Here is a 24,165-nt window from a genome sequence, read left to right as displayed (position 1 = left end):
CAGTTTTCTAATAGACCATATGACTTCCTCTGCATTTTGGACAGCATATGTATAAGATTGAGGCCTATCATATTGTGACTTTTCCACTATGGTATTGTGAAAGCAGTCAATACTTTTTCTGGTGTGGTTCACACCCACCATCTCAGTACATAATATTCAGTATAGAAATGTTGTCAATATTGGGGCAATGTTGGTTTTGGTGTGTTTTTATATTGGGGGGGGGGAGTTAAAGAAACAGGTATAGTTGAACACATGAGGATGGAACCTTTCTACAGGTGATGATAGATTTATTACATGTCTTGAGTAGTCATGCTGTTACCTACTTACAGAGGATTACTGGTCAATATAGTTGGCATGGAGACATGGAGAGTGCAAACATGACAGTCTGATGTCATGTGTGATGTCACAAACAGGATAAGCTTCAAGTCTTCACAAAGTGAGGGACAGTTAACAGTAAGGCCAGAGCTTTTTTTCAGCCATAACTCACCAGAACTCAGTTCCGGCACCTCTCAAGTGGGTGCCATTGCCATTATAAGAGAACAAGGGAGAAGTTCATGGTGAGTCCCAGCACCTCGTTTTTTAGGAAAATAAGTAAGGCTGTGCCTGGATTCAGGCTAATTCAGATTGAGTTGCCAACTCTGTACGTTGAATCTTCTGTATGTGTGCCAATCAGAGCTGATTCACAGAATCATTGCCTGAATCTGGTTTTGACATTTTCCTAGTGAACCCAAATGGCTCATATGCCTTTGTACAGAATCATACTGGAAATCATTCTAAGCTGCGTACCTTTATCTCCAGAAATATCCATGTTGCCTGTAAATGGTGTGTCAGAAAGAGACCTGATAAGCCAAGGGCAACATTACAATTTGTATCTGCTTACCTCAATTTACATGGATAAATGAGAAATTCTTACCAGTTATGCATACCCATGCAAGATGCTTGGATAATACAATATGCCATTATCTCATGCATAATCTGGTCATCCCAGGTGCATCCTGATTTAACCTTCTTGGAGCACTGACAGAAAAGCTGAGACACAGCCGCCGCTAGAAGTCACATCAGCATGTTTTGCGTGTTCAGACCCAGAGACCTCCCCCCTAAATAAACACATTTGACTCAAATTTTAGTTTTGGGTTTTTGGCAGAATTTAGGCCACAACTTTATTGATTACAGAAAGTGAGTGGTTGCATAGGCTCTGGTTTGACTAGCTCCCTGCAGGTAGCGCTGACCCAGAGTTCTATCATAGATCAGCCAAGGGTGAACACTTGAGGTAGGTGGAAAGCCCGGGAACAGAATATGTCCACTCCCCAGATGCTCCCCTGGACTCAGGCATGGGCACAACCCCCTCTCAGGGGTTGACCAAACCAAGTTGAGTCCCTGGATTCCTTTAACAGCATACCCTTCACATAGGGATGGTGAGACAGTTCTCCCATCCCTATCACCTGAACCAGCGCCTATCCGCAACCTTACAAGTTGTGACGATTTGCTATGTGGCAGGCGAAACCCAAATGGCAACAGCCAATCAGCCAAGTGGGGAAAATTCCTCCCATGCTCCTGTCCCAATGACAGATGACGGCATAGCAAGGTCAAGTGCAAAATGCCCTAAATATAGGGAGAGGTGGGTGGGTGTTCCGATGCATGATCTGAAAGAGGAAGCTCTGGGTCACATGCATAGGTATATATAGGTCCCTCCATCCATTTAGACAGCTCCCCATTGGCCAGATTAAACCCAGGATGAGGGACCTACCAGTCAGGTGTTGTGGCTGTCAAATATACCCACCCACAACCAGGAGGTCAGTCTCCAGGTCTCACCGCAACACATGCCCTCTTTTAGGGAGGACACGCTTTAGCATAATTACTAGCAGGTGTGAGGTGCCTTGGGCTTAGAAGCTCTATGTGCCCCTCCAGGGCTCCCTATCTGGCTCTTGCCATTTTCCCCAGGCCACAACCCCTCTTCCCAGACCACATTCTTCCCAAGCCCTGGCATGCACTCTCCTTGAGTGTTTCTGCCAAATTCAAATGTGTCCTTTAACTCTGATTCCCTTGATGAAGGATAGAGAGGGGCATGTGTTTGTGGAACCTAGCCTATTGCACCAAGGTCAAAATTGCTTTGGTGGTCTTAGGCTTTCTCAGCGATTCTAGAGCTTACTCACCACCTCATATTTGATGGTTCTTCTGTGTAATGCTGAATTCTTAATGCCTGGAAGGAAATTCTCCAGCTTTCTGGAACAGATTGGAGGTCAGGATGAGGCTCTGAAGGAAGAATCATAGAATCATAGAGTTGGAAGAGACCACAAGGGCCATCGAATCCAACCCCCTGCCAAGCAGGAAACACCATCAGAGCACTCCTGACATATGGTTGTCAAGCCTCTGCTTAAAGACCTCCAAAGAAGGAGACTTCACCATACTCCTTGGCAGCAAATTCCACTGTCGAACAGCTCTTACTGTCAGGAAGTTCTTCCTAATGTTTAGGTGGAATCTTCTTTCTTGTAGTTTGGATCCATTGCTCCGTGTCCGCTTCTCTGGAGCAGCAGAAAACAACCTTTCTCCCTCCTCTATGTGACATCCTTTTATATATTTGAACATGGCTATCATATCACCCCTTAACCTCCTCTTCTCCAGGCTAAACATGCCCAGCTCCCTTAGCTGTTCCTCCTAAGGCATTGTTTCCAGGCCTTTGACCATTTTGGTTGCCCTCCTCTGGACACGTTCCAGTTTGTCAGTGTCCTTCTTGAACTGTGGTGCCCAGAACTGGACACAGTACTCCAGGTGAGGTCTGACCAGAGCAGAATACAGTGGCACTATTACTTCCCTTGATCTAGATGCTATACTCCTATTGATGCAGCCCAGAATGGCATTGGCTTTTTTAGCTGCCGCGTCACACTGTTGGCTCATGTCAAGTTTGTGGTCAACCAAGACTCCTAGATCTTTTTCACATGTACTGCTCTCAAGCCAGGTGTCACCCATCTTGTATTTGTGCCTCTCTTTTTTTTTTTTTTGCCCAAGTGCAATACTTTACATTTCTCCCTGTTAAAATTCATCTTGTTTGTTTTGGCCCAGTTCTCTAATCTGTCAAGGGCGTTTTGAAGTGTGATCCTGTCCTCTGGGGTGTTAGCCACCCCTCCCAATTTGGTGTCATCTGTAAATTTGATCAGGATGCCCTTGAGTCCATCATCCAAGTCGTTGATAAAGATGTTGTATAAGACCGGGCCCAAGACAGAACCCTGTGGCACCCCACTAGTCACTCTTCTCCAGGATGAAGAGGAACCATTGATGAGCACCCTTTGGGTTCGGTCAGTCAGCCAGTTACAAATCCACTGAGTGGTACCATAGTCAAGACTGCATTTTACCAGCTTCTTTACAAGAATATCATGGGGCACCTTGTCAAATGCCTTGCTGAAATCAAGGTAGGAAGAGAGGGTCACTGAAAATTGCTGCCCTTCTTGTCCTTCTTATGGATTCCCTTTTGTCAGTGGACAGTCACCACTGGATATCGACACACAATTTATTTCACTGATAGCCAGGTGATTCGAGTTTGTGTTTTTTTCAAGGCCTCTTTCAGTATTAATTTGAATCTGCCCTCCTGCAGTTTTTGCAATTCCGTTCCAGGGGGGATCACATCATGTGCTACCCACGATTTCATGGTGCGAGTGAACTTCTGAGACATTCTATGCTAGGGAAAGAAATCTTAAGAGCTGCTCTTCGTGTCATTCAAACCACCATTCAAATAGCCGTTCTCATACATCGGGGTGGGGAACCTTTTTAGCGTGACGGCTGCGTTCTTGTCTGGAAAACTTTCCAGAGATGGGTGGGGCCGGAGGCAAAAGTAGCCAGAGCAAATTTTTACTTATGTTCAGTGATCTACTTTCTACACACACACACACACATCCCTCTCCTCCATGCAGACAAACAAGAACACATTTCAGCTGGGGCAAAAACATGGGCATAAGCCAATGGAGGTGGGATGGGCAGCTGCCCCCCCATCAAGTAAATAAATACTTAACAAAAGTAGAAATAATCAGAATATTTGAAATTGAAATGCTCACATTTGAAGGCAGCCCTGTTTAGGGAAGTTTTTAATGTTTGATGTTTTATCGTGTTTTTAATATGTTGGGAGCTGCTCCGAGTAGCTGGGGAGTCCCGGCCAGATGGGCAGGGTATAAGTAATAAATTATTTTTATTTTTTTTTATTTTATCACAAAGAGCATTAAAAGAGCTGAACATAGCAGACCTAGTAAAAGAAGCAGAACTCTCTTACCCCACCACAAAAAGTCTCTGCTCATCTATCTTACTCAGCTGTTCGCCACTTGTACCCTGGAACAGTCATTCAGTACCTTGCAGAGAGTTAAGACCTGGCTAATGTCGACAATGACAGGAGCATGCCAATGGGCTATGCTTACTGAGTGTGCACAAGAAAACTGCATTGGGGGGGGAATGGAGAAATTTGACTGCTGAAAAGGTTTTTAGCAAATCCAAGAAAACTTGTTTTAGTTTAGATTTAAAATAAGATGAGAAAAGGTGTGTCCTTTGTATTTTGCAAAATATACTCGTTAACCATAGTGGACATGGGTAGCACTGTGGGTTAAACCACAGAGCCTAGGGCTTGCCTATCAGAAGGTTGGTGGTTTGAATCCCCGCGACGGGGTGAGCTCTCGTTGCTCGGTCCCAGTTCCTGCCAACATAGCAGTTCGAAAGCAAGTCAAAATGCAAGTAGATAGATAGGTACTGCTCCGGCGGGAAGGTAAGCGGCGTTTCCGTGCGCTGCTCTGGTTCACCAGAAGCGGCTTAGTCATGCTGGCCACATGACCCGGAAGCTGTACGCCGGCTCCCTCGGCCAATAAAGAGAGATGAGTGCCGCAACCTCAGAGTTGTCCACAACTGGAGTTAATGGTCAGGGGTCCTGTTATGTATCAAGTTGCAGTTCTCACTCAGGGCCACCAGTATGTAAATGAAGGATTGAAAACTGTCCCTCCTGATTGGTTAGCTAGTTGTGAGTTGTTACTGTTTCAAGTTACTTAGTATTATATAAAGCAGCCAGCTAGGCTGCAGTCAGTCTGATTCCAGGAGCAGTTCTAACTGCTGCAATAAATAGCTGTGAATCGAACAGAGCTGTGTCCTTCATCCATCCTTTTCCACTATTCAACAGGTCCCTTTAAGTTCACCTTTACTCGTTAACCACACGAAAGGTACTCCCTGGTGTTATTATTTTTAACACTCAAGTTTTCAAATGTCTGAAGGTTTTGACAGATTTATTCTGAGCACTTGGGGTCAAAAGAAAGTAATTTAAAACAATTGTCATTGAGACATTTCATTCCGAGTCTGCTAGATGGAGCCAGACAGGATGATGGCAGGTGGGTGTCTTCAATCCTGGCTATGCCCATGGGCAAAAACACTCCAGGAAAGTGTGAAGCAGAGCGAGTAAGGTGTGGGGCTTGGGGAGAGGTGTGTGTGATATGGAAAGAGTCCTGAGGACCAGACAGAGCAGATGGGAGGTTACAGTTGGTCTCTGGGCCTGAGGTTCCCTACCCCTGCTGTACATTCTTAAAACTGGGGAGTCTTGCTGTTGAATGTAAGCACCAATTCTTCAGGAAGGTAACACACTATATTTATATATGTGCCAACAAACACACATATATCAGCATTCACATATACACACAACAATGTAGGTTTGTGGGTACTGTATACGGAACTGAGTAGGAAGCTAAGAAGCTTTCTCCGGTAACTCTGAGAACATGTCTTGTTAGTCTTCTTGATACCCATAATGTAAATCCAACAGTTCCCTCATCCTGCTTTTCTGGCCGAGCAGCAACCTCTGAGAACATGTTCTGTACGTCCACCATCATATAAAACAGCCACACACAATAACAATCCAATTGTTTTTCCTTTGAGGAGCCCTTAGGCAAGGCTATGTATCCCACAGTTTGCTTCAGTCTTCTGTTTGCTTTCAGTATGGTTCTCCTTCTAAGTGCCTCCTATGTTCCTGTCCTCTTGTTTTGATCTTCATGTCCACCCCCCCCCCACCTTCAGTTGTGCTGGAATTCAACTTTGACTTCAACATTTTTTTTCCCAGAAAATAGAGTTGGCCCTTGCCTTGGTGGTGTCATAAAAAGGCAGCGAATTTTTAGCTGTTTGATTCATATTTATTGTGTTTTTTGTCCCAAGAAGAGATACTTGTGGGCAGGGCTTTTTTGTTTCTTTCAACCGGAACTCATTGGAACTAAGTTCTAGCACGTTTCAGGTGGGCACCACTGACATTAGAAGAGAAAGCGTGTTCACCTTCATGGAGAGCACGTGTTGCGGTGCGGGCTGACAAGACACTCCAAAGTTGTGGGGCGGGCTAGTTTATCATTGGCCACTGTTGTGATTGGGCTTCCCTTGTTGTTGGGAAGAAGTTAATGTTGCCATGTTGTGACTGACAGCCAGAAATGTTAAAACTTCCTGCACAAAGCATAGAGCTTCCTCTTTTCGCTCCGTGCATCGGAATGCCCGTCCCTCCCTCCCTATATTTAGGGTTGTTCGCATTGACCTTGCTATGCTGTCATGGGGTTGTCTGCTCTTGGGGCAGGGGCCCAGTAGGAATTTTGTCCATCTGGCTGATTGGCTGGAGCCATTTGGTTTTTGCCTACTGCGTAGCAAATCGTCACAACCTGTAAGGTTGCAGTTAGGCATTGGTTTACGGTTTGGTTGGTTGAGGGGCATGGATTGGCTGTGCCTGCCCCTCTAATGCTACTGCTGCAAGGGATTCCGTTAAAGGAATACAGGGGCTCACTATTGCATTCGTCCAACCCTGTCAAGGGGCTAGGGCCACGCAAGAGCCCCTGGTTGCATTTGGGGAGGGCTGAGGGCAGGTTCCCTGCTCTGTCGCTACCCCCAAATGTATTCCCCTTTTCTGACTTTCGCAGGCTTGTGAAATGTCAGTCTGTCCCCCAATGGTGGGGCGGGGCAGATAGTCGGAACCAATGCCTAAGCAACCACTCACATTTTTGTATTTAATAAAGTTGTGGCCAAAAAAATATGCCAAAACCCTTAAACAAAATTATGTGTGATGTGTGCGTTATTCGGGGTGGCTTGGGGACCTCGACACACAACAAGGGAGGCGTTCATGGTGATTTTCAACACCTATTTTTCTAAAAAAATAGCACTGCCTGGAATCTCCAACTCAGATACCCAAAAAAATTGGTTAGCAGCCTTGTGTACAAAACAACTTGACTTTGTATGTTTGTGTGTCCTCTGCACCCATTAGAGGCTGATCTATCAGGGCAAATGAGGCACTGCTTTTCCAGTCTCAGTTTGCCCTCAGTCAGACCCCCCCCCCTTGCTCATCTTCTTACTTACAACCAATCCAGGGTATGGCACTGCCTTTCCAGATTCCTCTTCCTCCATCTCAGTGTTGCCCTTGTAGAATTTATCAGGGAAGAGGCTAGGAACAAAATCAGAATTAGTTGGCGCTGCCTGTCATTGGCTCTGGCTCCACCTACCTTCGGCACTCACGCTTTCCACCCTGCTAGCAATGTTAGAAACTCACACATATAAATTAGGCACCAAATGGCTCCTTAAACCAGGGTTGCAGTCAGCCAAATGCATTATAATCTGTATATAAATCCAGGACCAGTGCATGAAGTCAGATTGTTTTAAAATGCAACCTGCACAATTTCCTTCTCCATTCCTAATCTCTACAATAAGAAATGTTGTTGTTGTTGTTTAGTCATTTAGTCGTGTCTGACTCTTTGTGACCCCATGGACCAGAGCACGCCAGGCACTCCTGTCTTCCACTGCCTCCTGCAGTTTGGTCAAACTCATGCTGGTAGCTTCGAGAATACTATCCAACCATCTCGTCCTCTGTCGTCCCCTTCTCCTTGTGCCCTCAGTCTTTCCCAACATCAGGGTCTTTTCTAGGGAGTCTTCTCTTCTCATGAGGTGGCCAAAATATTGGAGCCTCAGCTTCACGATCTGTCCTTCCAGTGAGCACTCAGGGCTGATTTCCTTCAGAATGGAGAGGTTTGATCTTCTTGCAGTCCATGGGACTCTCAAGAGTTTCTTCCAGCACCATAATTCAAAAGCATCAATTCTTTGGCTATCAGCCTTCTTTATGGTCCAGCTCTCACTTCCATACATCACTACTGGGAAAACCATGGCTTTAACTATACGGACCTTTGCTGGCATAAGAAATGTGGTTTTATTCAAATCCACCTAGATGTAACAGTGGGCACTTTGACACACTATAGCTTGGAAAGCCATTGAATTATTGTAGGATAAATCTTGCCCCTGACTTTTGCCACTGCAAAGTTTCATTTTAAAAAGGAAGCTAATCAAAACAGTGTTTCAAAGAATCCTTTTCAATTTATTTGAAGCCTAATCTTGACTAATGTACATCATGCTTCTTCCACTCTGTCCCCCCCCCTCTTCAAAATAACTCCTTAGAGAGTTCTGGTTTTTGCATTAGAATCCTGAAAGCCAGCAGATCCATGCTGCTATCAATTTTCAGTCAGGTAATTGTAATTGTAAGGTTCAAATGAAAAAGACAGTGCTTTGGGCCTTATCGTTTGGGCAGTTGCTCCTTCCTTGCTATAAACTGGCATATCCAGTGTAGGATAGGGACGACCTGAAATAACCTTTCCTTTGTGCCACCTTGTTCAGAGTAAGCAATATGGACAATTTTGGAGGTGGGGAGCAAGGTGGGGATCTGACTTTCAGCACAGCTCTTCCAAGACACAGCTATCAGCTGCCATTTTATTTTCCATAATCCCCTTTGAAAGCCTACCTCACAGCATCGTTCCCAAGGAATTTATGGGAAATAAATATGACCATTCTACCACTGCCATCACAAAACGGAGAGGTGTTCAGGTCATTCTGAAACATCTCTTTCAGACTGGGCTTGACAATTGACTCCTTCAACAACACAATGCTATATCTCTTCAAACTTAATGACCCCAGCCTTTCTCTCCATTGATCTGATCATAAAATGGGTGATCTGTTTCTTTTCTTTTGCTGCTATCTCTTATTTATTAAAAATAAAGAAAAACAAGGTAGGCTAGATCTTTCTTCCACTATCTTCAATAGCTGTTTCATCGTAAACTTCATTGAGATTGGGTTTTGGCCCTATGCAATTCTTTACATCTCTCCCCTCTCTTTCCTATCACTATTTTTAGAACCCAGTTCTGTGGTGGATAGGTTTTCAAGGCAGCATGTAATGTTGTTTAGCTTTGGAACGCAGTATCATTTCATGTGTACTTAGTCCACACCTACACACACTTGAAAAGAGTAAGTAGAGAGCATGCCTTATCGAAAGCTTACTAATGAGGTCTTTTGATACAATACTCCAGATGTTCACATTTTGAAGTGGTTCAAAGAACTCATTAAGTCACACCAATTAGCAGAAAAATACAGCAAATGTGAGATAACTGAATGAAATAAACTGAATGTTTTCCCCCTATATTAAGGAATGCTAGACATCTCCCCCACCCCCTGTTTACTAGCCCATCTGCAAGAAGAAGAAAAAGTAAATGGAAAATGTGAGCCCAGCAGTTGCAGCTTGCTTCAATAGGAGATAATTAAGGCTGCAATTCTACAAAGGCTTACCTGTAGTAAGTCCCATTGGATTGCTGTATCTAATAGGGCCTGTGCTCAAGACACATAATTATACACCTAACCTTGAATCACTATGTTGATGAATTCTGTTGGACTTACATGGTTACTGCTGCTGACACCCCAGATTATTACTGCCCAAGCTGCTCCTGCTCAGAATCTGTTGTGTAAAAAACAAGCTGGCTGCTGATGTCCAATATCTATCCCCCCCCCAGTTTTTCTCACATCTCTCTGCTTTAAGAGGCAAATGTACTGTGCTGTGTTGCAGACATAGCTGATGACGAGCTGCAATGATGCTTCACTGCTTGGCTTACTGCCCTTCCTAAATCTCTGACCGAACCCTTTACTTTTTTGATCGCCAGATTGACAACATGCTTAAATACTTTGTATAAAATAGAAACATAACACAACGAAACATTATTTTGATTGCCGTCTATTAACTGATGCCAGTTTTGTACCCTTGCCCAGATTGCACCCATATTGAGTGCTGCTGTTTGCTCCAAGTCAATCACACGGCTGTATTTCTGTTCCAGTTAGGGACATGAAAAAGCAATTTGCACTAGTCCTCTGTTTGGAAAATTAACAGAGACTCTTGCATTTATTTTTCCTTGGATGCCTGGAAATATTTATTTTTAAGGAAATAGAATGTGCTGGATCCAGACTTAGAATAAATCAAGACAGTTTTTGCAGATTCCTCCTTCTCTGTGCAGCCCCCTTTGTCCCCAAAAGAGTGATTCTGGAGCACTAGGAGAGGACTGGCAAAGCGAGACTCAGTGAAGATTTTTCTATCAGGGAGACTTTTCTGGACCCCAATCTCTTCAGCAAATGGAGTTAGTCCTTTTGTTTGAGGTGGGGCAAGTCTCCATCCAGATTCCATTGTAATCATCTACTTTCTGAACAGCAGAAGAAGAAGAAGAGAAGGAGGAGGAGGAGGAGTCTGGATTTGATATCCTGCTTTATCACTACCCGAAGGACTCTCAAAGCAGCTAACATTCTCCTTTCCCTTCCTCCCCCACAACAAACACTCTGTGAGGTGAGTGAGGCTGAGAGACTTCAAAGAAGTGTGACTGACCCAAGGTCACCCAGCAGCTGCATGTGGAGGAGCGGAGACACCAACCCGGTTCCCCAGATTACGAATCTACCACTCTTAACCACTACACCAGACTGGCTCTCAGGGGTCATTGACGGTGTGGAGGTGGGTTAATATAAAGAGATACAGAATTCAAGATATTCACCTATTTAACTTGGGGAAGGGCCATAGCTCAGTGCTATGAAGAAGGTCCTACGTTCCGTCCTCAGCATCTCCACGTAAGACTGGGAGAGAAACCATCTCTGAAACCCTGGACAGCTGCTACCAGTCAGTGTAGACAACACCCAGGGAGATGTGTGACGGGTCTAACTTAGACTAAGGCAGCTAGGTCCTTCCAATAAGTTGCCATGGAGAAGCGTTGACATCACCGGAGCAGTGAACTAATTCATTAATCCAGTTAGCTGCAAACCCTAATATACAGTTGCATGCGTCTACGTATAAACAGGTCTCCTGACTTAATTTTGCTGTGAAACATTGGAGGAGCATGCATTCTTGGATGGAATCCTGAAATGAAACATTAATACAAAGGATGACAAAACACACATGATATTCACCTTCAAAATAGAATTTGTAAGCAAATAATATGGAGTCCCAAATAGCAGCCATTCCATCAGGCTATAGCAGAGTGGGAGACATGACCACAATGTCCTTTCATGAGCTCAGCTGAGAGACCAGGAACTTTTGGCTTCTTCTTTGCATGAATTTCCCTCCCATTGCAGTTGGCCATTACAATAACTGTGTACTAAAACAAGAGGCAAATTTTGTTCGTTTTTTTCCTCCTCCTCCCCCCTCCTGATCACTTTACCTTTTGTGCTGTGCCTTTTAGATTCTAAGCTTTTAGGTTGGGGCTGACTTGTTAATAATGTTAACAGAATGCCCTGGGAGGACTTATTATATTATTTTTGTTTTGTTGAAGTGTGGGGCAAAAAATGCTTCAGCTAGCTAAATAAATTTGTCTGCCTTCTACAGCACAGTTTCATTTCGTCATAAAGCACCACAAAAATAACACACATTCCGTTTCCTGTTTCCCTACAAAAGGGACAAATAATTCAGTTTCGTTTCTTTCAGTGGCTGCTATGGCATTACGATTTACCTGAAGTGGCTGGATTAGGTCAAGAGTCTCAAAAGTAACAACAGCTTTGGAAAACTCTATTGCACATGAAAAAGGTATTGAGATGGCTAGAGAATCTCTGCTAGCTGAGGGTAGGTGAACAATGTTTTTAGCAGCATATAGCTCCTCTCATCTCACACTTGTAAGCTACGAAGGTCTTGTGGAATCTCACAGCTATAGCTCCATCAAGAAAGTGGGTTTTTCTATTTGTGCATGGTTTGAAGTGCTGAAACACACACAAAAGCATGACTGACGCCCAGATCTGGGACTCACTGACATTGTTTCCTTCATATTTTCTACAAAGAATGCTTGCTTCTCATCTATTTTCATATCTTGACAGTTCCTAGAAAGGGTTCTGCTACTAAAAATATTCTGGTGTCTTTACTCGGGGAAGGGAATGTCAGTTTGCATTTCTTAGTACAGAAAGTATTGGTCTGATGTGTAGAGATCTTTCCAATTCTAATTAATTCAAGAGGGTTCTGGAAGCTTCTCTGTATGAAAGAAGCAAGCAGAAGGTTTGTGATGTTTGGGTTATTCCTTCTGAGAAGCTGGGTACAGCTGGCTTCAACTGGTTCTCTTATCTCTTCTGTCAAGGTTATACTGACTATAATAAAAGTCAGCAATATCAAAAGCAACACAATGGCCAGAAACAATTACAATGTGAAAAACTTTATGGAATAATGCAAAAATAATAAACAGAAGTCTCTGAAAGTCCTTAAATGTATCACGGTGCCAGACTTTACCTGGCGGAGAACAAGCTGTGAAGCTTTGTATAATCAGCAAATGACCAATTCTGATGTCCAACTCTGAACTCTGCTGAACAGTGTTTCTGGATAACAACTACTGTTTCATTGAATTCTTCATCAGCCAATTAGTTCAACACTTGTAAGTAGAAAGATATGTGATTTTTTTCATTAACTGAAAATAAAATATTCAAACGATGACCTGCACATGCATAACAACTTCAAATAGTGTAGAAATTATAAACTGTAACATTAAAAAGTTACATACCCAATCTTTTTTTCGTTTTTTTTATATTTGTGGGGTTTTTTTTCATTTTTTTTCTCCCCTCCCCCCTTTTTCGGTTTTTGTGTATCATTTTGTTTTGTGGTTTGTGTTATCATTGTGGAAAATCTAATAAAAAAATTATCAAATGTTGGTATATAGCGAGGCCAGATTCAGAGCAGCTAGAACCATAGTGTCAGTGACTCTGGTCTGCTCTATGTAAATAGCCTGGTGAATCCTTGGCAAACTGTTGAAGAAAAAAGTCTAAGTATTTCGCTGTGGTTTCCAAAATGGAACCCGATCCCAATATTATAGGCCTGCCTGGGGGAGAATGAATGTCCTTGTGGATCTTAGGAAGGCAATAAAAAACTGGAATGCGAGGAAACGGAGGTAAAAGGAACTCAAAAGTGTGTTTATCAATGACACCAATGCAATAAGCTTGCTGTAGGACACGGGTGGCACTGTGGGTTAAACCACAGAGCCTAGGACTTGCAGATCAGAAGGTCAGCGGTTCAAATCCCCATGACGGGGTGAGCTCCTGTTGCTCGGTCCCTGTTCCTGCCAACCTAGCAGTTCGAAAGCACATCAAAAGTACAAGTAGATAAATAGGTACTGCTCCGGCGGGAAGGTAAATGGTGTTTCCATGCGCTGGTCTGGTTCACCTGAAGCGGTTTAGTCATGCTGGCCACATGACTCAGAAGCTGTATGCTGGCTCCTTCAGGCAGTAAAGCGAGATGAGCGCCGCAACCCCAGAGTCGGCCACGACTGGACCTAATGGTCAGGGGTCCCTTTACCTTTACAGGACTTCCTTTAAAATGCCAACTATAGAATCTGTAGGATCTTTAGAAATTGTCAGGTAAAACCGTGAATCAGATAACAGTTATATGGCCTCCACTACATATTGATGTCTGTTGTGAATGACAATTCGACCTCCTTTGTCCACAGGCTTTATGACAATGTTAGTCATTCAAAAGATCTTTCAAACTGTGACTTGGATAAATTATCCTTGATTTTGGGACCCTTCTTTTCTAATTTTTCTAAATCTTATATAATCAACTGGTGAAATAAAGAAATAGATGGATTCGTGTTAGCTGGCGCAAATGAAGATTTTGGTCTAAATTGGCACATTACTGGGTTAACTGGTTCCAAACATGTCACACACTTTTATGTTTCGTATAAGTTTAAACAGGTCGACCCTGGTCTGAAAAGCATTATAAGAAGGTTTTGGAACAAAGCCAAGTCCCAATTGTAAAGTTTGCAATTCATTAGTAGATAAAGTGTGCAACGAATTATTAACAATTAAAATTCCCTCCTTGTCCGGGAGTGACTGCCCCTTCGAAAATCCTCTCTACCAAGTACTGCACCCTGTCTATGTGGGAGGGGATGTAAGGAGACGCGTTGGTCTCCAACGTCTGACTGGGACGATAAACTAGATTGACTAGTGGACCTGCTGCCAGCATGAGACTGGGACTGACGGGACTATAATAAAAGGCCAGAAGGAGCCTGGGTTTCAATTGCTCTTTCTTTCTCTTTTCCTCCTGGTGTAGTGTTCTGTACACAGTATGTTATAGTGTTAAGGTTTAGACTCATTATCAGATCACTTCCTGGTGCAACTGGACTTCTCCGCGACCCTTCCCCTCTGCAGGGAGGTGGGACCAATTTGGATGGTCCGCCCCCGCCACTTAATGGATCCAAATGGTTTCCAGAGAGTGGTAGGGGATGCTTTATCCCATGTTGATGGCCTTTCAGCTGATTCCCTGGTGGCCCGCTGGAATGCGGAGTTAACCAGGGCTATCGACTGTCTGGCTCTGAAGCGCCCTCTCCGATTGCATGGAGCCCGGACAGCCCCATGGTTTTCCCCGGAGCTGAGGGCGATGAAACAATCGCTGAGACGGCTAGAGCGTCGGTGGCAGAAAACTCACTCCGAATCTGACCGGACACAGGTTAGAGCTCAACGTCGAGCCTACCAAGTGGCGATAGCGACGGCGAAGAAGACTTTCTTCACCGCCTCTATTGCATCTGCAGAAAATAGTAGCAGGAGACTCTTTCAGGTGGTCCGCAATTTAACGGAACCACCTTTACCATCGGGGCCTTGTAAAGACCCCTAGATCTCCTGCAACGATTTTGCAAAGTTTTTTGCAGATAAAATCACTCATATTCGGAAGGAGCTAGACACCACCGTGAGAGCAGGGCTGGGGCGGGAGAGTGCTGGAGCTCTGTCTGGTCAAGTTGCATGGAATCAATTTCAATCCGTTACCCCCGAGGATGTGGACAGGCTGCTTGGACGCGTGAAACCAACCACTTGTCTCCTTGATCCTTGCCCATCCTGGCTTATAAAAGCTAGCCGGGAAGGGCTGGGCGATGGGCTCTGCGGGGTGGTGAATGCTTCCCTCTGTGAGGGAACATTCCCAGATCCGCTGAAAGAGGCGGTCATTAAACCGCTTCTTAAAAAACCATCTTTAGACCCGGCCAGTATGGCCAACTATCGCCCAGTCTCAAATCTTCCATTCTTGGGCAAGGTGATTGAGCATGTGGTTGCTGAACAACTCCAGGCACGCCTGGAGGATGCGGACCATTTGGATCCCTTCCAATCGGGGTTCAGGCCTCATCATGGGACTGAAACTGCCTTGGTCGCACTGGTTGATGATCTCCGGCGAGCTAGGGACAAAGGTGAGAGTTGTTTCCTAGTTCTGCTGGATCTCTCAGCGGCCTTTGATACAATCGACCATAACATCCTTCTGGACCGTCTAGAGGGGTTGGGAGCTGGGGGCACTGTTATACAGTGGTTTCGCTCCTTCCTCCTGGGCCGTGTTCAGAAAGTGGTGGGGGGGTGAGTGTTCAGACCATTGGGCCCTCACTTGTGGAGTGCCTCAGGGTTCCGTCCTCTCCCCCATGCTTTTTAACATCTATATGAAGCTGCTGGGAGAGATCATCAGGGGGTTTGGACTGGGTGTCCATCAATATACAGATGATACCCAGCTCTACCTCTCTTTCAAATCAGAACCAGTGAAGGCGGTGAAGGTCCTGTGTGAGTGCCTGGAGGCGGTTGGAGGATGGATGGCGGCTAATGGATTGAAGTTGAATCCTGACAAGACAGAAGTACTGTTCTTGGGGGACAGGGGGCGGGCTGGTGTGGAGGACTCCCTGGTCCTGAATGGGGTAATTGTGCCCCTGAAGGACCAGGTACGTAGCCTGGGAGTCATTTTGGACTCACAGCTGTCCATGGAGGCGCAGGTCAATTCTGTATCCAGGGCAGCTGTCTACCAACTCCACCTGGTACGCAGGCTGAGACCCTACCTGCCCACGGACTGTCTCGCCAGAGTGGTGCATGCTCTAGTTATCTCCCGCTTGGACTACTGCAATGCGCTCTACGTGGGGCTACCTTTGAAGGTGACTCAGAAACTACAGCTAATCCAGAATGCGGCAGCTAGACTGGTGACTGGGGGCAGCCGCCGAGACCACATTACACCGGTCTTGAAAGACCTACATTGGCTCCCAGTACGTTTCCGAGCACAATTCAAAGTGTTGGTGTTGACCTTTAAAGCCCTAAACGGCCTCGGCCCAGTATACCTGAAGGAGCGTCTCCACCCCCATCGTTCTGCCCGGACGCTGAGGTCTAGCGCTGAGGGCCTTCTGGCGGTTCCCTCATTACGAGAAGCAAAGCTACAGGGAACCAGGCAGAGGGCCTTTTCGGTAGTGGCTTGCCCTGTGGAACGGCCTCCCATCAGATGTCAAAGAGATAAACAACTACCTGACATTCAGAAGACATCTTAAGGCAGCCCTGTTCAGGGAAGTTTTTAATGTATGATATTTTAGTGTTTTTTTGGTTTCTATGGAAGCCGCCCAGAGTGGCTGGGGAAACCCAGCCAGATGGGCGGGGTACAAATAATAAATTATTATTATTATTATTATTATTATTATTAAGTCTGCTGCATCTACATTTCTTATGGATAGTGCCAATCCTGAATGTATTTGATTTGACACCATTATGCTCATTTGCGTTCAGTATCAGTAAAGCACTGCTGGATGAAATACTATTGCCTCTGGTCCATGTTTTTGGAATCCTGCAATGTGGTTAAGTTGTTACTCTGCTAACTATACATTAGAATCTACTCTGGATCAATACTGAGCAGAATTTCAATGAGATGAGGTAATGGCAGCTTAACTTTCATGGTGTATTAAATGCATAACCGAATAGTTTCATCTTGGTTGCAAATTGTGTACATTGTAGGGATTGACTAAACGGTCCATTTTGGTTTGGTTTGGTTTCTCATTTTTCCACATCTGTTCACATTCCCCCCCCCCCTTTTAAATCTTCATGGAAATTTGCCAACGTTATAGTGTGCATTTCTACTAATAGACACATCCATTATAGTTTAATATACACATTTATTGCCAAAAAATACCCCTAATACTCATTTTCTTATGCTATTTTTAGGAATATATGAAATCATCATCATCCTCATCCTGTCTTTATTTCTCAGTTCATAGAGCATGAGACTCTTAATCTCAAGTTCATGGCCATTTAATAGTGATTTTTTTGACAAAATAGAGAGGTGGTTTTTTTGGATTATCATAAAAGATGCTGGAGGAAATGATTGACAATAGGACCCACAAAGCAGAGGAGGGAAGTCCAAGAGATTCCTTGGAGTCTTGTGTTTATGTTGTAAGATGGACAAGTGACTGTAAAATTTTAATTTGAAAAACCAAATAAATAAATTAAATAATAATAATAATCTCAGGTTCATCAGTTCAAGCCCCACGTTGGGCAAAAGATTCCCACATTGCTGGGGGTTCGACCAGATGACTCCTGTGGTCCCTTCCAATTCTACAATTCTGATTCCCAAGTAATCCACTGGAATTAGACACATCCATTAATTTCTGTATGTCTATTCTGTATCAGACTAGCATTGAATACAACCCGCTGCTGAGATTTGGGAAAAAAACACACAGGCCTTTTCTGCTGTGGTTCCCTGCTTGTAGAATGGTTCTCCTCAGGGAGGCCTGCCTGCCTGCCAACATCATTTACTTATCTTTAGGCAACATGAAAAAAAAAAAAAACATTTATTTTTCCACAGGCATTTGGCTTTTAGTTATCTGTGGCCTCCTTGAGTGGGAGGGACTTTTTAATCCAGCTTTTTAAAGATAGAATTGTCTTTTAGAATTTTATTTTTTTTCTTTTATGTCCATTTTATGTAAGTGTTTGTTTGTTTACACATGATAAGTCACTTTGAGTTACCCAGGTAAAGGAGCAACCCATAAATCTATAAGATCCAGCCAGAAATTGGTGTAGGTCCATATAGCATTGTATAGTCAAAGTAGCCTTTGCTGGTCAACAGAATAGGTCTGTGCCTTGGAGTGGAGGACAAAACTTGTTCTTCTTAGCATCCTGGTAATTCTGTGCTTTGCTGCTAGAATAATCTGGTACATGGCCCAAAGGTGAATATAACTTGAATGCTTGTATGAAAAGGAGGGCCTTGGGGATACACTGATTGGGTTAGATTAAAGGTAAGCATTTTCAATTTCAGAACTTGGCAAGATTTGGTTAGGCTGGCAACCACACTGTAGGGACAAAGCGTAAATTATGCTTGAGAGTTCATCAGATTTTCAAACCTATCATAGTCATAAAGGCAGGAATCCCCACAACGGGGTGAACTCCTGTCAACCAAGCAGTTCAATAGCATGCCAGTGTAAGTTGATAAATAATTACTGCTGTGGCAGGAAGGAAAATAGCATTTCCGTGCGCTCTGGCTTCCGTCACAGTGTCCCATTGTGCCAGAAATGGTTTAGTCATGCTGGCCACATGTCCCACATGTCTGTGGACAAACGCCGGCTCCCTCGGCCTGAAAGAGAGATGAGCGCCACACCCCATAGTCACCTTTGACTGGACTTAACCGTCCAGGGGTCCTTTACCTTTTTACCTTTTAAAAGCAGGAAATCCAAGAGGTTTTCTTTCCCTAGAAAAATTGGGAAGATGAGAGTCTTGATTCTGATCTTTATCTTGAATGACAGGTTACCCTGTCTTACAATTTGCATGCAGCAATGCATGAAGAGTGTTTTGTAGTGCTAGATTAGTTTTTCTTTTTAACGGCTCATTTTAAAGGGTGTTCATGGTGTCATTGTGTAAGGGTGTTCAGCTACGGTGTTCTGATCAAGACAATAACATGGAAATCACCCAGAGAGGAATTTTCACAGGATCTACTCTCATCACACAGAAGCACCATAGGACTTTGGAGCAAAGGGTCTCAGACCTTCTTTGACTTTGTCCACACCTCTTATTTCCAGCTTGTGATCACTGATTCTCTTTGGAAAGAGTCCTTTGATTTGTTCATTTCTACTTTTGAAATTCTACTAGTGGAATATATGTGCATTCCATTTTGAAGTTTCAGTATTAGTTCTTCTTTAGGAAAAAAGGTAGAATACTGTTTAGTTTCAGCCTAGATTGTTCATTCACATTACTGTATTGGCTCGAATATAAGCCACACTCCCCCCCCCCCCAATTCTGACCATGAAAAGTTAAAGTGCTGCTTAAATTTGCGACCTTACAAAAATTGGCTTTTACGATATCGCTGCTGAAATGGACATACGGTAAAACGGAACAAGTGTGAATGCCTGCGGAATTTTAAGGGAGCAACTTATATTCGGGTATTGTCTTTTTTTCTCTCTCCCCCCTCCCTGAATTTTAAAGGTGCAGCTTATATTCAGGCCAATAAGGTTTTTTGGGGGGCATTTATATAGTGGCGAATGAGAGTCATCATAATTTGTGGAAGTACTATTTTACTGAGAGAACAGAACCTTTTAAAATTGAGTTTCTATTTTTTTGCAGCTTCAGAAACAAAATAAAACCATAGATCTGCATATTGTTACTGCGTCTGTAGAATGTTATGGACTATGATGAAATCATGATTGTGTAGGGTTAAAGTTTGGTGTAAGGGGCCACTTAGGTTCATTTAGGAGTGAGTTAATCTTGATAACCCCCCCTCTCTGGACCCAGATGATGGTTTGGTTGCTACACAACTGCTGTGACTCCCAGGGCTCCTCCACCCAGCTGCAGTCCTATGGTTTCATTTGTGTCTGGGTCCAATTTGCTGAATCAGTTGGTATCATGATCTCTTTCTCTTTTTCTGGAGTTGGGACCAGACTGGGGAAGGGTGATCAGGAGAATGATTGAACAGTAGACATTTTGCTTTTTCCTTTCTTGCTGCATAGTGGTATTCGGAGTTGAGGTTTTTATGTTCATTTATTGCCGTGTACAGGTAGACTTATTGAGACAATTGCTTTAGGGCTGTAGTAATCTCTCTCTCCCCCTCTCTCTCTCTCTCACACACACACACGGAGGGGGGTGTTCCCCCAGTTCCTTTGTTTTCAGAAGATAAGGACTACTTCTCAACTCATTTATAACAATACATTTTTGGAATCAACATCAGGCATGAATTACCTCTGTCCTGGGTGTCTTCTCATATATATCTATATGTATATCTATCTCTGGGTGGAGCAGATCCCGTTCGCAACCAGAGGTACCGCTGTATTCTGACGTAGTCTGTCTCTGAATCTGGAGGTCCCATATAAGATTTTTATGCATTTCATTCTTCTTGTTTAAAAAGAAGTGTGCTTGTTTATCTGCACTTGATAATATAGAGGAGAGGCCATAGATCTGTAGGAGAGCATGTTTAACAAACAGATGTCTAGAAGTGAAATTCTCAGATTCCCTGGAAGTAAAGCTGATTAAAAAAACACACAACAACTATGGATTTGAGACCTTGGACAGTGAGCTGTAGACCAGAGAGTTGCAGACTAGAAAGAGTCAAGTTCTTACAGGATTAGGGCAGCAGCTATACTGCATTGCTTAAATTCCTAACAACTTTGCAACTTAGCTCAACCTACTGCGCCCCCTGGATCCATCTGTTGTTAATTCCATCTACTGTGCCCCCACTTTTTCCTGCTGCCACCTGCTATACTTTCTGCCCTGCTGATATAAATGGGTGCCAGCAGCCTCCTTGTTTAGTAACAAGAGGTTTATCTTTTTAAAAACAAAAAACCCCAAGGAAAGCTGATGCCCTGTTTGAATTGAATTGAATTGAATTGAATTGGAAAAAACAACAACCAAACCCCCACCTCACCCCCACTGTATCCAAGGCACAGCTTGAGTCAAATGAATGCTTTAGTTGGAGCCAAAATGACAAAAGACCAGTGACTGGGCTGTCTGTTGCTATATTCATGCTTTTATTTAAAACCTTCATAATGACAATAATTGCTGGTGCATTTATAAAAGCAGCGTCTGAGTGCTTTCTGATTATGTGGGATGCTTGTAGATATGAATAAGGTTGATGGACATGCTGTTCTTTAACATGTTATTCCCCTCTTCCCATGTATTTGTCATATTTGTGAAATACAGTGGTACCTCGGGTTAAGAACTTAATTCATTCTGGAGGTCTGTTCTTAACCTGAAACTGTTCTTAACCTGAGGTACCACTTTAGCTGCCGCACAATTTCTGTACTCATTCGGAAGCAAAGTTCTTAACCCGAGGTATATTTCTGGGTTAGCAGAGTCTGTAACCTGAAGCGTCTGTAACCTGAGGGACCACTGTAATGCCAGAGGCAATCCAATGGCAGGATCCGCTGGGAGGAGCAGTTTAGGATGCAGTGAATCTCTGGCTCAGCCAGAGATGCAATGGAGTAACCTGCTCATCTCACCTCAGTGTAGGAAGCTGGTGTAGGTCCTGAAAAAGAGATGTTCCTGGTGGTACCAGATAGTGGGGGACAAAGAGGCTGGATCCTATGTCCATTCAGCTCAATTGCATGACCTGGCAACATGACACAGAACAATATTTTAAGGAAGTTTTCCCTCTTCCAGGCATGTGTTTAATGTAGGAGAGGCCGAGCTAGTGTAAACAGAAACTGAGCAGGAAAAGCCAACAGTCTCTCCTACATTGTGGATTTCTTAGGGGTGTATTTCTTATAGGCACCAACATTGGTGACCCATGACATGTAACACGGGCACTATCAAAAACATGGCCTACTCAGCCGGACAGGCAGTGATTGGGTGCAACACATGATGCCCTCCCTTTATGACTTACAGTCCTCTTTCATCCAGGTGTTTGCTTGTGGGAGAAATATAGGGCTTGGCAGGGGGGATGGACATGAAAAACAAATGTGATGAATAAAGTAATAATTATACTGAACCAACACAGGCAATGCAGATGAGGCCTATTATGAAGTGCTTCTTGACAGCAGGCTCCTAGCAACCTCTTCTTCATTTTGCCTTCTCTCTCTCTCTCTCTCTCTCTCTCTCGAACAAGGAGCCATGTGAAATGGCTCCCAGTTGTAAGAAAAACCAAGTGAACTGAATCTCTTTATTTTATTGCCAACAGACTTGTATGCTGTAACTTCTGAAACAGCACTTAATCCATAAAGCTTAGTCCCTGTGATTTATTTTAGCCTAAGTATTTTCATGAAGAACATTTCTTTAAATCTAGATGAGGGCAGATGTAACTCTAACCAAATTTTAATGTGCTTGGAACAATTGTCATTGTGCTAACTCAGATATGAATTTCTCTTTCAAACCTCTCTCTCCAACGATTCATTCACACAAAATGAAGGTGTGAGAGCCAAACGTGGTAGAAAGATCATAACTTTGTTGACCAACAAAACTGAGGGTCTGCAAAAATAGCCTCGACAAGCATCCCGGAAGAACCACTTTGACCCATATACACTAGCCAGATCACTGCCTAATGTACACATTTACATTTTTCATATGCATTTTGTATTCATTATTCCCCTAAAATGTGCAGATATTTTTTAAACCCAAATTGCATAGCAAAATACAGAGACATACTTAAATAGATAACTGGGTATCTGATCCACATGTAAGTCTAGTGCCAACTGAATCTTGTTTGTTTAACTTTTAAATGCCTACCACACAAATTTCTACTACATCCTAATACAGATACAATGTTCCCTTCTCATCTGGGAACACTCCACAGGCTCACTTTCCCTCTCATCCATTCTTTTAACTCCTTCCCACTTGCCGATACTCAAAGCTTGATCAGTTGTTTATTGTCTCTCGTTCCCTCTCCTCTTTCTGTGCCCCTACCCCTTCTCAACTGAATATGTGATGAACTTTCCCTGTGCCCCCTCCCCATACCCAAAATCTTCTGTGGAGGGTTGCCCAACCATCTAGAGCTGATTTTGAGGGCATACACAGTTCTGGAGGGGAGATGAGATGAGGGGAAAGTTCCATTCCACTAGCATATGTCATAAGGGTTAGCATTCAACAACATTTGATGCCACCATTTCCCATTGCCTATGTTGAAGATTCAGGTCTACACTGAATCTTTAATGTTTCATTCCATTAAATTCCTGCTGCATTATCATATTCTTTCTCCATCGGTTGAAGCTCCCCCAAAAGTTGTCTGTATTCCATACTGGAGCATACCGTCAGAAGAAAAGAAAAAGAAAAAGAAGCATCCTAAAACACTTCCTACAGTGGTACCTTGGTTCCCAAATGACTTAGTTGTCGAACAAATCAGCTCTCAAACACTGCAAACCCGGAAGTGTTCCGGTTTGTGAATGTTTTTCGGAAGCCAAACATCTGCTGCTTAAGCAGCTTCCGATTATAATAATAATAATAATAATTTATTATTTATACCCCGCCCATCTGGCTGGGCCTCCCCAGCCACTCTGGGCGGCTTCCATAAAAACCAAAAATACAATAAAATATCACATGTTAAAAACTTCCCTGAACAGGGCTGCCTTAAGATGTCTCCTGAATGTCAGGTAGTTGTTTATCGCCTTGACATCTGCTGGAAGGGTGTTCCACAGGGCGGGCGCCACTACCGAGAAGGCCCTCTGCCTGGTTCCCTGTAGCTTTGCTTCTCGCAATGCGGGAACCGCCAGAAGGCCCTCGGCGCTGGACCTCAGCGTCCGGGCAGAATGATGGGGGTGGAGACGCTCCTTCAGGTATACTGGACCGAGGCCGTTTAGGGCTTTAAAGGTCAGCACCAACACTTTGAATTGTGCTCGGAAACGTACTGGGAGCCAATGCAGGTCTTTCAAGACCGGTGTTATATGGTCTCGGCGGCCGCTCCCAGTCACCAGTCTAGCTGCCGCATTCTGGATTAGTTGTAGTTTCCGAGTCACCTTCAAAGGTAGCCCCACGTAGAGTGCATCGCAGTAGTCCAAGCGGGAGATAACCAGAGCATGCACCACTCTGGCGAGACAGTCCGCAGGCAGATAGGGTCTCAGCCTACGTACCAGATGGAGCTGGTAAACAGCTGCCCTGGACACAGATTTGACCTGTGCCTCCATGGACAGCTGTGAGTCCAAAATGACTCCCAGGCTGCGCACCTGGTCCTTCAGGGGCACAGTTACCCCA

The 24,165-nt window shown here is 44.0% G+C and overlaps 1 long non-coding RNA gene across 1 annotated transcript in view; it reads left to right on the top strand.

Annotated features, from left to right (window-relative positions):
• The first annotated feature begins 317 nt into the window (after nucleotides 1-317).
• LOC310714492 overlaps nucleotides 318-24,165 on the top strand; it is a 41,977-nt gene continuing 18,129 nt past the window's right edge. The window contains exon 1 of the long non-coding RNA XR_014529836.1: nucleotides 318-557. This is a non-coding gene — a long non-coding RNA (uncharacterized lncRNA). The remainder of the gene's footprint in view (nucleotides 558-24,165) is intronic.

This window comes from Podarcis liolepis (assembly GCF_965112155.1).
Source record: "Podarcis liolepis genome assembly, chromosome: 8".
NCBI classification, from domain to species: Eukaryota; Metazoa; Chordata; class Lepidosauria; order Squamata; family Lacertidae; genus Podarcis; species Podarcis liolepis.
The sequence above is the reverse complement of the archived record's forward strand: the minus strand, read 5'-3'. Positions and strand labels throughout refer to the sequence as shown.